Raw genomic sequence first — 5,626 nt, forward strand, 5'->3', positions numbered from 1 at the left:
GCCAAGTCTCGACTGATTGGCAATGACGTACACTTAACAGATACATAGCTATCTGGAAGACAAGTGTGTCCAAAAAAATGATTTAGCCATCCTGCCATAGATGTGTATCTGTTCCAGTACCTCATTGATTTTAACCGAGAGACTGCGCTGTGCTCTCCAATAAAAACATAAAACCAGTTAACTTCATCTACAGACAAAATGGCAGTAATAAATTGTCCAATTCAGCTGTACCACCACATGTTGTTTTCCATTAAGGATTATGTCATATGAAAACGATACAGACATCAGAGCCACTGGTCAGTTCATCTCGACAGCTTGGCTGCTGAGACAACCGGCTGCTAGATTCTTGCATCTCCAAAAACATCAGAGCCGATTTCAAAATTTTAGAATGGATTTCATTAAGGAACATAACAGCAAAAACAATCAGCTTTAAGCTCAGATCAGTGAGGTGGCATAAATATACTGCGCTTCAGATCAGTTCAAATGTATTGCTGGTGTGCGTTGTCTCCATTTAACACAATTACATGTGAACAAATAAGCAGCAGCCTGGTACAGTCCTACCTTGGGCTGACTTTGTCGGTGTCCTGTTGCTGTTGACCTTATAGTACGCATGGTGGACAGCAGAAGGTGTTTGCACTGAAAAAGAAACCACTGCAGCAGTATGATGCTACATGCACGGAAATTAAACAGTTCTCGATAAATGAAACACATAATGCACAGTGCATTGTGTACTATAATTATTTTTAATAAAGGTAAAAACATATAATATTCATTTAAATGTTTTAACTCTAAAACTGTCAGTTTGGCTTCAAACAGATGTGAAGATTTTACATGTTCGTTAATCCTCACAACTTTAATTCACGAGGATATTTAACCCTCTGACATCTAAGCTGTCCTCGGTCATGACACCTACCGTAATATTGCATTTAAATTCATCTAAGTGTTCAATAAAAATAACAACAACAATAATAATAATAATAGGCCAGATAATGGGAGTAAGGGTTAGGTTTACAGTTAGCTAATCTTATAGGCTAGAAGGAATAGAAGCTTACGTAATGTTCAAATATGCAAGAAGTCAATGACCTAAAGCTACATTTCACGTGTGATCATGGCCTGATTATTTCACTGTAAGGCCAACTGTACATTAATGATGTTTGTTCCTTTTTTTTTTTTACGTTGAATAGATTCCTTAAAAACTCTTAATCAAAGGCTGTCTTTAATAATTAATTTAAATAGTGTTGAACACTGAATAATATTATTAAAATAACCCCTTTAAAGAGAAATTGTTTTAATATTATTTTTGTTGTATACAGTTACTAGTTAGAAAAGGGTAATGATGGGTAGAGTCAAGGATGGACTACTCAAGTCTTCCGTGACCTCAAGAAAGACTCTGGATGGTAGGGAAGAGTTAACAGATGACTGGGAAAGTACAGCTGGAGTGCTGACAGAAACGGCCGAGATGGTTGTGGAATGACAAAGTACAAGAAAGTATTCAAAGGAAGAGGTAAGTAAGGTCTATTTGTTAGCAACTAAAATAATACAACAAAAAGTAGATATACATACAAAACCCAAGCTGATGTATAAAAAGAAATCTGAAATGAAAAAAAAACATAGTCTTCCACTGCACATTCACTCCAATTAAACCTTTTAGAATATTTTAAAATGCAGTGTAAGTTTCTGGCAAACACAAGAAATCTGTAGCGTAATCTGTAATGGAGTTTTTCTTATAGTTATTTCATATGAAGGCAGAGTTAGGCAGAATGAGTCATCTATGATTACATGTTTATTTCACTGAAGGATTTCAAACTTTATACAGACATCAGCTCCATTTAGAGACAGAGTCAGAGAAAGAGACACACTGAGCAGCTGAGGGCTTCAGTCAGAGTTCATGCAGACTGCAGGACAGCACTGCCTGATCCGCCTGGTGACACAGGCAGGACCTCCTCCGGCTTTGCATGCTGAGCAGCCACCCAGCAACCTCTGACCTCTGGCTAGTCACGGGGTTTTGATCCTACCATCAGCCAGCGGCAGCACAGCTGTAGCAGCAGAGTGAGGCATCCTTGGGCCCCAATTAGGCTTCCGAGTCCCAACCGGCCTGCCGTGGCAGCCCTCCTCCAGGGAACCAGGGGCCTGACACTGATGTGGCTGAACAGCAGCTGAAGGGGAGGGCAGCAGGAGGTGCTACCTTTGAGGCAATGCCAATAAGTGGTTTAAAAATGTATGGCAATCTTGTCAAACTTTCTTCATTTCATGGTGCCATAGCAACTGAGTAAGGCACATAGCATGGTTGGCAGTGGGAAAAAAAAAGAAGGTGGGTCATATTTGTTCTCTCCTTGTCTCTTACATCAACACATACCTACACACTATTCACATTTCAGTGATTCTAATGTAAAGGCTGGTTCAGTGAGGTGATTCTATACAACATTGGTACAAAATGACAGAGAAGAGGGAGGGAAGCTGATTAAGGTGAGGTTTGTTATTTACAGCTAAAAACAAAACAGCACTGTGAGATGATAAAGGCAAAATTTGCCTCCAGGGAAATATCCTACTGAAGTCGGATCTTATTGTAACTCCTCTATCTGCTGTACTGCCGGTGTAACTCATAGTTTGATCATTTGTCAGCACGGCAGCTCAATAAGGAGAGATCATTTGGAAGAACCGAACAGGATTTGCTGAGATACAAAATTCAATTAAGCTGTTTGGCGATTAGGCTCCGATGACCTATTGCAGCAAAACAGAATTTCTGAGGTGATACGAATTAGTGCAGGACCCCCTGTAGTCTAGACACTGGCAGTGATGAAGTTGATGAGGGCTTGGATGGAGCTCTGAATGACCGAAGTAAGGTTTAGATGGGGATGAGGAGGGATGAGATTTAAATTACACAGAATAAAGGCTGATTGGTTCAGACAAGAAAATGACTGCATTGGTGCAATGTCAGCATTGAGGATGACAACATGGAAAAGTGGAGGTAATGTAAAGAATAGGCTAGCATCCAACAACCTGGAAACCAGGGAGATAAGTGATTACAGAACTTCCTTATTGGATTTACTTATAAGCTTCATAAATGCAAAAGGAATATATATATATATATATATATATATATATATATATATATATATAGTATACATACATATATATATATATATATATATATATATATATAGAGCTGAGCTATAATATATATATATATAATATTATATAATATATTATATTATATAACCATTCATACAGTGAGCACTTTGTCTAACAATTTACACCCACTAAGTGTGATGGATGCATCAGTATCATGCCTGAGGATATTCTAACATGCGGACCAAGGGAGCCGAGAATTGATCCACTGACCTTTGACTCGCTGGATGACTTGAGTGAGAGGACCCTCGATGTGCTACCTGGTGCTCCCCGTTAAGTCAACCATGCCACGGCCAACTTCGCAATACAAGCTGGCAGCAGAAACTGTAAACAATTGTAAAATTGTAGAATTTGTAATTCATACTGTTGTGAACTTGCAAATACCGTATAATTAAATACCCAACGCAGAACCTAGCTGGTAAACAACAGCATCATTGTTTGCTACCACTAGCAAAAAACTCTCTGAAGCTACACCAGTGTTTGTTTTGCTATCTGGCATTTGTGATGGGGTCTGTGCGTGCTCGGAGCTGTTTGATTTTTGATGTTAGTGATTAGCGAACGCCTACACGCAGCTAAGAATAGCTACTGTTGGTCACCCCATTGAGGCAAAGCAGTCCGGAGGGAACGAGTTACAGCCTTCACAAGTGTAATATTTTGACATCCTCAGAATTTTGTGGAAAATCTTTCACACAGTGTTCAGTCCACATGCTTTGGAGTGACTTCTAACAGTTACTTAATGCATGTTTAATGAAATGTAAAAACAAACGCACAGCGTCTGTCACTAGAAAGAATTCTAACGTTAATACATCACAATTCCAATGCCATTACTTTAAGTAAGTTACTTCTAGCTGCTTCCTGATTCAGACAGGTTTTCCATAGTGTGTAGCTCAGTATAGCTGATTTGGCATTTTTATGATGGGTTTGTGTCTCCTCCTGTGATCAAACTTGTTGTTGGTGGTCATGTAAACCACTACACTATGGAGCCTAAATGCACTTTCATTACTAAAAAACCTTCAACTTATATATTTGTACTAATGATAGCAATGAATTATGTCCAAATAAACACAAGGTAGCTTACTGTATGTGTTCAAGAGTCTGTCTCTGTCATCCCTGCAATGTAGTGATACCCCTTAGTTTAGCTGCTAAGAAAACGGATGGTCATTGTGAATAGTGTTAGTATAAGTGTAGAGGATGGAACAGAAGGATAGAAGAGACTCACAGAAAGCCAGGTGGGTTCTCATATACTGAAGCCCATGAAGCAAAATGAATGCAGAGGAACACAGAACCAGTACTTCTGTTTTGGTTATAAATCTGCCCTTAATGTGTCCACAGTTTGTGGTAATCCCTTGTGCATTGGTGTGCGAAGCTAGTGAAAATTGTTAGCATGGTTGTATTTCCTCAATGCCCACATCACCACTCGTTTGGTTAAATATGGTCACTTCTAAAACAACTAAACGTTGGTGACGATATTTGGTCTACATCTATGTGTAGGTGGGTCCCACGACCTGAGGCTTCCTAGAAAAATATTACATTTTCACTGTTAATCAATTTACTCTCCATCCATTTTCTTCCACTTATCAAATTCAGGGACGCTACGGGGTAGCCTATCCAGTTATTATACGGTGAGAGGCAGGGTACAACCCATATCTGTCACAGGGCTAACACACAGAGACAGACACGCTCACGCTCACATTCACACCTACGGTCAATTCAGAAACACCAATTAACCTAGCACGCATCTCGTTGGACTGCGGGGGAGGAAGCCGGAGTACACAGATAGAACCCACGCAGAAACACATGGAGAACATGCAAACTGCTGTTCAACTCACCTGAAGCTTGAACATTGGGGCTGATCAGTGTGTAGAATAGTCTTGTAAAGCAGGGGTGTCACGGTCTGCAGAGGCAGGCCGTGCGGTGGTGTGTGTAATGGACCCAGGAGCGTACACAAGTGAGTAGACGGGAGTGAGTTTAACAGAAAGCGAGCCTTTAATTTGACTGAAGACCAGGAATACAAACACAGCAGGGATAGCGTGGCTGAACTATAACTAAACTGGGAAAACTAATACTGTGACAAACTAAGAGAACTCTGAGACGATGATGATCACAAAAGACTGATCGTGAAAACATGGGGGTGAGAACACAGACGACGCGACACAGACTACATGAAACACAGAGACTAAATACACAAGAGGGATGATCAGGGGAAGTGGCCACACATGGGAACACAGCTGACACAGATAAACATAACAAGACATGGCAGGAGTAAACAACACTGACGGGAGACTGTCAAAGTAAAACAGGAAGTACACAGGTGCAAACAGGAGGAGAGAGAGAGCGCGGGCATAGTGGGCTGGGGAAACATGGAATGAAACAAGGAGGGACGAGGGCTCACAGATACACAGAGGGGCACACAGTGGGTAAAAGCCATGAAGGGAAAACACTTAGGGAACAACACAACAGGGCAACTCAGAAAACATGGCCTAAATAGGGAACTGAA

At 40.6% G+C, this 5,626-nt stretch overlaps 1 long non-coding RNA gene across 1 annotated transcript; it reads right to left on the minus strand.

The window, feature by feature from the left end:
• Positions 1-1,765: 1,765 nt before the first annotated feature.
• Positions 1,766-5,356, minus strand: LOC102306394. Its single transcript, XR_317354.3, has 3 exons — positions 4,959-5,356; positions 3,343-3,453; positions 1,766-2,185 (listed from the first exon to the last, which is right to left on the minus strand). It is a non-coding gene; the product is annotated as an uncharacterized LOC102306394 (long non-coding RNA).
• Positions 5,357-5,626: the final 270 nt, after the last annotated feature.

Source organism: Haplochromis burtoni, unplaced genomic scaffold (assembly GCF_018398535.1).
Source record: "Haplochromis burtoni strain Fernald_Lab_line unplaced genomic scaffold, NCSU_Asbu1 Contig_371, whole genome shotgun sequence".
NCBI lineage: Eukaryota > Metazoa > Chordata > Actinopteri > Cichliformes > Cichlidae > Haplochromis > Haplochromis burtoni.